Consider the following 12,697-nt stretch of genomic DNA (forward strand, 5'->3'; position numbering starts at 1 on the left):
GGGGGGGGTGACGGAGGCGGCATGTCCACTGTATACAAAAGGTACAGAAGGGGGGAAAGGACGGAGCCTTGGGGCACACTGGCAGAGGGAAAAATGTTGTAGGAGTCCATGTTGTGGATGGTAATGTAGGAATGACGGTTGGAGAGAAAGGAGACGATCAGACGGACGTAGTTAATGAGAAGGGCGAAGGTTTGGAGCCAGAATGCCATACACGGTCATAGACACATTCGAGGTCCAGGGAGAGGAAGATTGCGGAGCGACGGGAATTAAGCTGTTCGGAAAGGAGATGAGTGAGGTGAAGAAGAAGGTCATCGGAAGAGCAGGACGGCCGAAAGCCACACTGGGTAGTGGTGCTGGTGGAGATGCTGGTGGATACGGCGGGTGAAGATGGATTCTAGGACCCTGCTAAAGGCCGAGGTAAGGCTGATGGGACGGTAGGAGGAGACGGCGGACGGCGGATTTTAATGCCTACTCCGAACTTTTCTTTTGTTTCCTTTACTGCTTGCTCAATATACAGATTGAATAACATTGGGGAGAGGCTACAACCCTGTCTTACTCCCTTCCCAACCACTGCTTCCCTTTTATGTCCCTCGACTCTTATAACTGCCCCCAGGTTTCTGTACAAATTGTAAATAGCCTTTCGCTCCCTCTATTTTACCCCTGCTACCTTTAGAATCTGTAAGAGAGTATTCCAGTCAACATTGTCAAAAGCTTTCTCTAAGTCTACGAATGCTAGAAACGTAGGTTTGCCTTTCCTTAATCTTTCTTCTAAGATAAGTCGTAAGGTCAGTATTTCCTCACGTGTTCCAGTATCTCTACGGAATCCAGACTGATCTTCCCCGAGGTCGGCTTCTACTAGTTTTTCCATTCGTCTGTAAAGAATACGTGTTAGTATTTTGCAATTGTGGCTTATTAAACTGATTGTTCGGTAATTTTCACATCTGTCAACACCTGCTTTCTTTGGGATTGGAATTATTATATTCTTCTTGAAGTCTGAGGGTATTTCGCCTTACATCTTGCTCACCAGATGGTAGAGTTTTGTCAGGACTGGCTCTCCCAAGGCTGTCAGTAGTTCCAATGGAATGTTGTCTACTCCGGGGGCCTTGTTTCGACTCAGGTCTTTCAGTGCTCTGTCAAACTCTTCTCGCAGTATCATATCTCCCATTTCATCTTCATCTACATCCTCTTCCATTTCCATAATATTGTCCTCAAGTATATCGCCCTTGTATAGACCTTCTATATACTCCTTCCACCTTTCTGCTTTCCCTTCTTTGCTTAGAACTGGGTTTCCATCAGAGCTCTTGATATTCATGCAAGTGGTTCTCCTTTCTCAAAATGTCTCTTTAATTTTCCTGTAGGCAGTATCTATCTTACCCCTAGTGAGATAAGCCTCTACATTCTTACATTTGACCTCTATCCATCCCTGCCTAGCCATTTTGCACTTCCTATCGATCTCATTTTTGGGACGTTTGTATTCCTTTTTGCCTGCTTCATTTACTGCATTTTTATATTTTCTCCTTTCATCAACTAAATTCAATATTTTTTCTGTTACCCAAGGATTTCTACTAGCTCTTGTCTTTTTACCTACTTGATCCTCTGCTGCCTTCACTACTTCATCCCTCAGAGCTACCCACTCATCTTCTACTGTATTTCTTTCCCCCATTCCTGTCAATTGTTCCCTTATGCTCTCCCTGGAACTCTGTACAACCTCTGGCTCTTTCAGTTTATCCAGGTCCCATCTCCTTAAATTCCCTCCTTTTTGCAGTTTCTTCAGTTTTAATCTACAGTTCATAACCAATAGATTGTGGTCAGAGTCCACATCTGCCCCTGGAAATGTCTTACAATTTAAAACCTGGTTCCTAAATTCTGTCTTATCATTATATAATGTATCTCATACCTTTTAGTATCTCCAGGATTCTTCCATGTATGCAACCTTCTTTTATGATTCTTGAACCAAGTGTTAGCTATGATTAAGTAATGCTCTGTGCAAAATTCTAAAAGACGGTTTCCTCTTTCATTTCTGTCCCCCAATCCATATTCACCCACTATGTTTCCTTCTCTCCCTTTTCCTACTCTCGAATTCCAGTCACCCATGACTATTAAATTTTCGTCTCCCTTCACTACCTGAATAATTTCTTTTACCTCATCATACATTTCATCAATTTCTTCATCATCTGCAGAGCCAGTTGACATATACGCTCGAACTACCGTAGTAGGCATGGGCTTCGTGTCTATCTTGGCAACAATAATGCGTTCACTATGCTGTTTGTAGTAGCTAACCCGCACTCCTATTTTTTTATTCATTATTAAACCTACTCCTGCATTACCCCTATTTGATTTTGTATTTATAACCCTGTAATCACCTGACCAAAAGTCTTGTTCCTCCTGCCACCGAACTTCACCAATTCCCACTATATCTAACTTTAACCTACCCATTTCCCTTTTTAAATTTTCTAACCTACCTGCCCAATTAAGGGATCTGAATTTCCACGCTCCGATCCATAGAACGCCAGTTTTCTTTCCCCTGATAATTACGTCCTTCTGAGTAGTCCCCGCCCGGAGATCCGAATGGGGGACTATTTTACCTCCGGAATATTTTACCCAAGAAGACGCCATCATCATTTAACCATACAGTAAAGCTGCATGCTCTCGGGAAAAATTACGGCTGTAGTTTCCCCTTGCTTTCAGCCGTTCGCAGTACCAGCACAGCAAAGCCGTTTTGATTAGTGTTACAAGGCCAGATCAATCAATCATCCAGACTGTTACCCCTGCAACTACTGAAAAGGGTGCTGCCCCTCTTCAGGAACCACATGTTTGTCTGGCCTCTCAACAGATACCCCTCCGTTGTGGTTGTACCTACGGTACGGCTACCTGTGTCGTTGAGGCACGCAGGCCTCCCCACCAACGGCAAGGTCCATGGTTCATGGGGGTTCTCTACTGGCCAATAAAATTGCTACATAACGAAGATGACGTGCTGCAGACGCGAAATTTAACCGTAAGGAAAAAGATGCTGTGGTTTTCAAATGATTCGATTTTCAGAGCAATAACACAAGGTTGGCGCCGATGGCGACACCTACAACGTGCTGACATGAGAAAAGTTTCCAACCGATTTCTGATACACAAACAGCAGTTGACAGGCGTTGCCTGGTGGAACATTGTTGTGATGACTCGTGTAAGGAGGAGAAACGCGCACCACCACGTTTCCGACTTTGATAACGGTCGTATTGTAGCCTATCGCGATTGCGGTTTATCGTATCGCAACACTGCTGCTCGCGTTGGTCGAGATCCAATGACTGTTAGCAGAATATGGAATCTATGGTTTCAGGGGGGTAATACGGAACGCCGTGCTGGATCCCCACGGTCTCGTATCACTAGCAGTCGAGATGACAGGCATCTTATCCGCATGGCTGTAACGGATCGTGCAGCCACGTCTCGATCACTGAATAATCAGATGGGTACGTTTGCAAGACAACAACCGTCTGCACGGACAGTTCGACGATGTTTGCAGCAGCATGGACTATCAGCTCGGAGACCATGGCTACGGTTACTCTTGACGCTGCATCACAGACAGGAGCACCTGCGATGGTGTACTCAACGACGAACCTGGGTGCACGAATGGCAAAACCTCATTTTTTCGGATAAATTCAGGTTCTGTTTACAGCATCATGATGGTAGCATCCGTGTTTGGCGATATCGCGGAGGACGCGCATTGGAAGCGTGTATTCGTCATCACCATACTGACGTATCACCCGGCGTGATGGTATGGGATGCCATTGGTTACACGTCTCGGTCACCCCATGTTCGCATTGACGGCACATTCAACAGTGAACGTTACATTTCAGATGTGTTGCGAGCCGTGGGTCTATCCTTCAGTCGATCCCTGCGAAACCCCACATTTCAGCAGGATAATGCACGACCGCATGTTGCAGGTCCTGTACGGGCCTTCCTGGCTACAGAAAATGTTCGACTGCTGCCGTGCCCATCACATTGTCCTGATCCCTCACCAACTGAAAACGTCTGGTCAATGGTGAAAATGTAATCACATGTCAGTTCTAGCATAATATATTTGTCCAATGAATACCCGTTTATCATCTGCATTTTTTCTTGGTGTAGCAGTTTTAATGGCCAGTAGTGTATTATAAAATCACGTGATTTAGAAGCGAGGCAGGAAAGTAATACAAGGTTATCTACTTGCTGCCTGTTCTGCTGACGTATCTCTACGATTGTTTCAAAAAGTCCGAAAGGTGTAATTTCCACAGTGCTTCTGGTAAAAAACGTCCAAGAGAAGAAGTACACAGGTTTAACTATCGTTACTTGGATATGGATGTAATAAGAGACATCATACTATGTGCATGTGGACATCACATTTCCACTGCAAGCTAGAAACTGTCGAAAAGCAAATAACATTGTTTTAATTGGCTCGCCGTGATGAGGAAAAGCATTTGAATTGTTGCATGCACATTATCAGCATTAATAAACTAATTATACAACAGTGAAGTAACTCCTCAACTGGCCTAGCTGAGTACTGAATGCACCCGAATTGCCAGCAGCACTCGCCACCCTGGATGGTGACCCATCCAAGTGGTAGCCAAGCCCAATAGCAGGACAGAGTTAAAATGTAATGTACACTGCTGTAATCAGCTTCCATACAACTAAGTACTAGCAACCTATGAGCTTCTAGTATGAGATTTTCACTCTGCAGCGGAGTGTGCGCTGATATGAAACTTCCTGGCTGATTAACTGTGTGCAGGACCGAGACTCGAACTCGGGACCTTTGCCTTTGACGGGCAAGTGCTCTACCAACTGAGCTACCCAAGCACGACTCACGCCCCGTCCTCACAACTGTACTTCTGCCAGTACCTCGCCTCCTACCTTCCAAACTTTACAGAAGCTCTCCTGCGAACCTTGCAGAACTAGCACTCCTGAAAGAAAGGAGTTCGAGTCTCGGTCCGGCACACAGTTTTAATCTGCCAGGAAGTTTCATATCAGCGCACACTCAACTGCAGAGTGAAAATCTCATTCCCGAAACATCCCCCAGGCTGTGGCTAAGCCATGTCTCCGCAATATCCTTTCTTTCAGGAGTGCTAGTTCTGCAGGGTTCGCAGGTGAGCTTCTGTAAAGTTTGGAAGGTAGGAGACGAGATACTGGCAGAAGTAAAGCTGCGAGGACGGGGCGTGAGTCGTGCTTGGGTAGCTCAGTTGGTAGAGCACTTTCCCGCGAAAGGCAAAGGTCCCGAGTTCGAGTCACGGTCTGGCACACAGTTTTAATCTGCCAAGAAATTTTATATTTAATTTGTTGAAATGTACTGCAGACAAAGACAGATCTACTTTCATGACAATGTTTTCCGAACTCCAGGTCACAAGGGACACATGGCTAAAATGGAAGGACCATATAAAATTAATCGTCGGTAAAGCAGATACCAGACAGATTCATTGGAAGAATCCTAAGGAAATGCAGTCCGAAAACGAAGGAAGTAGGTTACAGCACACCTGTTCGCCCACTGCTTGAATACTGTTCACCAGTATGGGATCCGTAACAGATGGTGTTGATAGAAATGCAGATTATCCAAAGGAGAGTAGCGCGCTTCGTTACAGGATCATTTAGTAATCGCGAAAGCGTTACGGAGATGATAAACTCCAGTGGAAGACTCTGCAATAGAGACGCTCAGTAGCTCGGTACGGGCTTTTGTTGAAGTTTCGAGAACATACCTTCACCGAGGAATCAAGCAGTATATAGCTCCCTCTCGCGAGGAGACCATGAGGAAAAATCAGAGATATTAGAGCCCACAAAGAGGCATACCGACAATTTTTCTTTCCACGAACAACACGAGACTGGAATAGAAGGGAGAACCGATATAAGTACTCAAGACACCGTCCGCCACACACCGTCAGGTGTCTTGCGGAGTATGGATGTAGATGGCCAGCTTCTGCATTCCTGTCGCACTCATTATCCTCTGCTGCTGACAATACATTGACCATTTTTCTCAGTAACTATCATTTTATTCGCTTATCACACATTGTCAGTTTGGCAAGCCGTAAGTGAGTAACCGGCATCTGGGATGTGCCTATCATTCCGCCTTGAAGGAACGCTCATCATTATTTTAACACTGCTCAGATCAAGAAACGGGATAAAACCCTTTGGTAAGTTTCCATTCCATTCGCTCAGTGTTAAAAGTGCGATGGATTAAGGAGACCCAACCAAAATTCCAACAGAGTTGGCAGTTAAGTTTTATGTGAATTGTTAACCTTTTCTCATTCGATGAAGCATCACCATTTATGAGTACACAGTTACTTCTGTGTTAGTTGACGACTTTTCATCGACTACTACGGACTAACCTTCATGCAGGAAATCACAAATCCTGTAGCACAACTGATACTGTACTGCAAAGCACGCAATTTGATTAGAAGACGCTTGTAAAGGACGCGATCAAAAGCCTTTTGGAAATCTAAAAATATGGAATCTGTTCGACATCCCAGGTCTGTTGGCAGGTTTAGCTGTTCTTCCTTTGCCGAAACACAGTATAATTTGCAACGTACTCATCTTAGCTATTGCGACAGAATTGTGAAACAAGAGTGCCTCATTAAACAAGTAATTGGCAATCACAGAGCTCAAGAGCTTACGAGAAACGTCATTCTGTCGGTTTGCAGTAACATAAGAGAAGAAATTTCATGTTCATTTTCGTTCTAGGAAACTCATGTTTCGCTAGCTGTCGATAACTCTTAAAAAAATTACTGTCACTGGAGTGAAAAAAATGAAAAGGAAGTATAAGTACTGATATATCGCCATAGATACGAAAGTTCCGTGTGTTTAGGAAATGGCAAAATACTCTCCTCCTTGTGTGCTTTCATTCACCAAAGTTTAGTTTCGATTTAGGAGATATGAGCTAAGTTGCAAGTATTTCATTCTCACGGGCGTGAGATCGGAAGTGAACGCGCTACATAGGATCCATTTTCTCGAGATCGGTCGCAGATAGGTTCAAAATGGCTCTGAGCACTATGGGACTTAACATCTATGGTCATCAGTCCCCTAGAACTTAGAACTACTTAAACCTAACCAACCTAAGGACAGCACACAACACCCAGCCATCACGAGGCAGAGAAAATCCCTGACCCCGCCGGGAATCGATCCCTGGAACCCGGCCGTGGGAAGCGAGAACGCTACCGCACGACCACGAGATGCGGGCGGTCGCAGATAGAGATCTCCCAATTCTAAACAAGAATTCACAATGTTAACTAAATTTCATACGCAGCAACATATGATGTAATACCCACCAAATGCAAAATCGTAGTGGCCCCTATGTTTCATTGTTAGCTTTTCGAATTTTGCGTAGCGTTTTACTAGAACGTGTATACTACAATAAGTGTGACCATTAGCGAGATGATGGGCACTTCGCCACGAAGCTGACATATAACGCTACAAGCAAGGTAAAAAGAAATATTTTTACTAAATAATTTCTGTAAAATCGTTTGAGAAAGATTACAGTGTGCACGGTTCGTTTCTGTCAGCGAAGAGCGTCGTCAATCGGCGCGTGCAAATACGTGTACGCGTCTCAATATGCGTTGGACCTGCGTGATATGTGCGGAAAGCGCGCGTCGCGCTGTATTGTCGTGTCGCGTCTCACGTGCTATACGCGTCTCAATATGCGCTTAGCCCTAAGGACACCATTCTGAAGACTACATAATGCGCCGCATCCGATCGGTACCTCGTGAAACTATACGAGCTGAAGGGGGAATATGCTATAACATTTCTGCATTTTTTTTTTTCAACCGAATCTGGCCAACGAAAGAAACGTGTTCCATTACTTATAGAATGCTTCTCGTAATTTGCTGAGGACTACGGTTAACCTCACCGAAGAAGAGAGATCCTCCTTTAATGATAAAGAAATTTTCATTTAAAAATAAGTAGACGTTCTCTAATTCCTTTTTGGCATCTACTTCCTTTACAACGTGTCATCGGTGTTATTCTCAACGATTTTTTGTTTTCGTTAATTACCGTTCTCTTTTCATTTTGGTGTTCACCTTTCATACATGAACTGCTTTTACAAATGAAAGAAAATTGTAAGCAATGTGAGCCGTGCACGGCTCGTGTTATTGTCATTTACTGTTTGTCATCTTCTACTACGGTACTGCCGCCTCGTTGTCTTATTCCTTTTACTGGCGTCACTAACTACCTGCCTTACTTGCCCGTGAGCGACATCAGCAGCGCGTATCGACTAGTGCACTGTCGTACCGTCTATGGAGCGACCGATAGTACACTCCTGGAAATGGAAAAAAGAACACATTGACACGGGTGTGTCAGACCCACCATACTTGCTCCGGACACTGCGAGAGGGCTGTACAAGCAATGATCACACGCACGGCACAGCGGACACACCAGGAACCGCGGTGTTGGCCGTCGAATGGCGCTAGCTGCGCAGCATTTGTGCACCGCCGCCGTCAGTGTCAGCCAGTTTGCCGTGGCATACGGAGCTCCATCGCAGTCTTTAACACTGGTAGCATGCCGCGACAGCGTGGACGTGAACCGTATGTGCAGTTGACGAACTTTGAGCGAGGGCGTATAGTGGGCATGCGGGAGGCCGGGTGGACGTACCACCGAATTGCTCAACACGTGGGGCGTGAGGTCTCCACAGTACATCGATGTTGTCGCCAGTGGTCGGCGGAAGGTGCACGTGCCCGTCGACCTGGGACCGGACCGCAGCGACGCACGGATGCACGCCAAGACCGTAGGATCCTACGCAGTGCCGTAGGGGACCGCACCGCCACTTCCCAGCAAATTAGGGACACTGTTGCTCCTGGGGTATCGGCGAGGACCATTCGCAACCGTCTCCATGAAGCTGGGCTACGGTCCCGCACACCGTTAGGCCGTCTTCCGCTCACGCCCCAACATCGTGCAGCCCGCCTCCAGCGGTGTCGCGACAGGCGTGAATGGAGGGACGAATGGAGACGTGTCGTCTTCAGCGATGAGAGTCGCTTCTGCCTTGGTGCCAATGATGGTCGTATGCGTGTTTGGCGCCGTGCAGGTGAGCGCCACAATCAGGACTGCATACGACCGAGGCACACAGGGCCAAAACCCGGCATCATGGTGTGGGAAGCGATCTCCTACACTGGCCGTACACCACTGGTGATCGTCGAGGGGACACTGAATAGTGCACGGTACATCCAAACCGTCATCGAACCCATCGTTCTACCATTCCTAGACCGGCAAGGGAACTTGCTGTTCCAACAGGACAATGCACGTCCGCATGTATCCCGTGCCACCCAACGTGCTCTAGAAGGTGTAAGTCAACTACCCTGGCCAGCAAGATCTCCGGATCTGTCCCCCATTGAGCATGTTTGGGACTAGATGAAGCGTCGCCTCACGCGGTCTGCACGTCCAGCACGAACGCTGGTCCAACTGAGGCGCCAGGTGGAAATGGCATGGAAGCCGTTCCACAGGACTACATCCAGCATCTCTACGATCGTCTCCATGGGAGAATAGCAGCCTGCATTGCTGCGAAAGGTGGATATACACTGTACTAGTGCCGACATTGTGCATGCTCTGTTGCCTGTGTCTATGTGCTTGTGGTTCTGTCAGTGTGATCATGTGATGTATCTCACCCCAGGAATGTGTCAATAAAGTTTCTCCTTCCTGGGACAATGAATTCACGGTGTTCTTATTTCAATTTCCAGGAGTGTATTTCCATGTCGTCGTGTGTCTGGCAGTCAGTTCGGGACGGACCAGCAGGGCAGTCGGGGATGAAACGCCGATGAGGGGCCAAAAGCAAGTGCTCGTCGACCACTGGCGACACATGAACTGTCCGACAGAGGGAGATTGGAGCGGGACGACCGTTGGTTGGTCGTTTGTTTGGTCGCCTCATCGGCCGACGTATATTTGGTCCTATCAACGTTTCCAGGCCTGGGCAGTTGGTCGGTTGGCGTGGGGCAGCAGCGAAGTCCCCGCGACATGTGTCTGGGTCTGTCCGCTGGCGGCGTCCACGCGCGGTCCGAGTGTGTGGTGCTGTTGCCATTACTAGGAGGTCCGTGGCTCACCGATCCCGGGCACGAAAGTTAACTCCTTACCTAACCTACCAGCCAGCCCCAACTGTTCACATTGTGTCGTTTGAATTTCGTTGTGGGCTGTTGGGACGTTCCTGCGAGCAACAACATGTGTTTTCAAGTTGGCGAAATTCTAGCCTCCCTGCTGTGGAGTTTAACTTAACTCTGACGTCGATCTGTTGTAGAATTTTAGAACATGTTTTTTGCTCGAGTATCATGTCGTTTTTGGAAACCCAGAATCTACTATGTAGGAATCAACATGGATTCCGGAAACAGCGATCGTGTGAGACCCAACTCGCTTTATTTGTTCATGAGACCCAGAAAATATTACATACAGGCTCCCAGGTAGATGCTACTTTTCTTGACTTCCGGAAGGCGTTCGATACAGTTCCGCACTGTCGCCTGATAAACAAAGTAAGAGCCTACGGAATATCAGACCAGCTGTGTGGCTGGATTGAAGAGTTTTTAGCAAACAGAACACAGCATGTTGTTCTCAATGGAGAGACGTCTACAAACGTTAAAGTAACCTCTGGCGTGCCACAGGGGAGTGTTATGGGACCATTGCTTTTCACAATATACACTCCTGGAAATGGAAAAAAGAACACATTGACACCGGTGTGTCAGACCCACCATACTTGCTCCGGACACTGCGAGAGGGCTGTACAAGCAATGATCACACGCACGGCACAGCGGACACACCAGGAACCGCGGTGTTGGCCGTCGAATGGCGCTAGCTGCGCAGCATTTGTGCACCGCCGCCGTCAGTGTCAGCCAGTTTGCCGTGGCATACGGAGCTCCATCGCAGTCTTTAACACTGGTAGCATGCCGCGACAGCGTGGACGTGAACCGTATGTGCAGTTGACGGACTTTGAGCGAGGGCGTATAGTGGGCATGCGGGAGGCCGGGTGGACGTACCGCCGAATTGCTCAACACGTGGGGCGTGAGGTCTCCACAGTACATCGATGTTGTCGCCAGTGGTCGGCGGAAGGTGCACGTGCCCGTCGACCCGGGACCGGATCGCAGCGACGCACGGAAGCACGCCAAGACCGTAGGATCCTACGCAGTGCCGTAGGGGACCGCACCGCCACTTCCCAGCAAATTAGGGACACTGTTGCTCCTGGGGTATCGGCGAGGACCATTCGCAACCGTCTCCATGAAGCTGGGCTACGGTCCCGCACACCGTTAGGCCGTCTTCCGCTCACGCCCCAACATCGTGCAGCCCGCCTCCAGTGGTGTCGCGACAGGCGTGAATGGAGGGACGAATGGAGACGTGTCGTCTTCAGCGATGAGAGTCGCTTCTGCCTTGGTGCCAGTGATGGTCGTATGCGTGTTTGGCGCCGTGCAGGTGAGCGCCACAATCAGGACTGCATACGACCGAGGCACACAGGGCCAACACCCGGCATCAGGTGTGGGGAGCGATCTCCTACACTGGCCGTACACCACTGGTGATCGTCGAGGGGACACTGAATAGTGCACGATACATCCAAACCGTCATCGAGCCCATCGTTCTACCATTCCTAGACCGGCAAGGGAACTTGCTGTTCCAACAGGACAATGCACGTCCGCATGTATCCCGTGCCACCCAACGTGCTCTAGAAGGTGTAAGTCAACTACCCTGGCCAGCAAGATCTCCGGATCTGTCCCCCATTGAGCATGTTTGGGACTGGATGAAGCGTCGTCTCACGCGGTCTGCACGTCCAGCACGAACGCTGGTCCAACTGAGGCGCCAGGTGGAAATGGCATGGCAAGCCGTTCCACAGGACTACATCCAGCATCTCTACGATCGTCTCCATGGGAGAATAGCAGCCTGCATTGCTGCGAAAGGTGGATATACACTGTACTAGTGCCGACATTCTGCATGCTCTGTTGCCTGTGTCTATGTGCCCGTGGTTCTGTCAGTGTGATCATGTGATGTATCTGACCCCAGGAATGTGTCAATAAAGTTTCCCCTTCCTGGGACAATGAATTCACGGTGTTCTTATTTCAATTTCCAGGAGTGTATATAAATGACCTAGTAGATAGTGTCGGAAGTTCCATGCGGCTTTTCGCGGATGATGCTGTAATATACAGAGAAGTTGCAGCATTAGTAAATTGCAGCGAAATGCAGGAAGATCTGCAGCGGATAGGCACTTGGTGCAGGGAGTGGCAACTGACCCTTAACATAGCAAAATGTAATGTATTGCGAATACATAGAAAGAAGGATCCTTTATTGTATGATTATGTGATAGCGGAACAAACACTGGTAGCAGTAACTTCTGTAAAATATCTGGGAGTATGCGTGCGGAACGATTTGAAGTGGAATGATCATATAAAATTAATTGTTGGTAAGGCGGGTACCAGGTTGAGATTCATTGGGAGAGTCCTTAGAAAATGTAGTCCATCAACAAAGGAGGTGGCTTACAAAACACTCGTTCGACCTATACTTGAGTATTGCTCATCAGTGTGGGATCCGTACCACATCGGGTTGACGGAGGAGATAGAGAAGGTCCAAAGAAGAGCGGCGCGTTTCGTCACAGGGTTATTTGGTAACCGTGATAGCGTTACGGAGATGTTTAACAAACTCAAGTGGCAGACCCTGCAAGAGAGGCGCTCTGCATCGCGGTGCAGGTTGCTCGCCAGGTTTCGAGAGGGTGCGTTTCTGGATGAGGTACCGAATATATTGC

This window comes from Schistocerca cancellata, chromosome 1 (assembly GCF_023864275.1).
Source record: "Schistocerca cancellata isolate TAMUIC-IGC-003103 chromosome 1, iqSchCanc2.1, whole genome shotgun sequence".
In the NCBI taxonomy this organism is placed as follows: domain Eukaryota; kingdom Metazoa; phylum Arthropoda; class Insecta; order Orthoptera; family Acrididae; genus Schistocerca; species Schistocerca cancellata.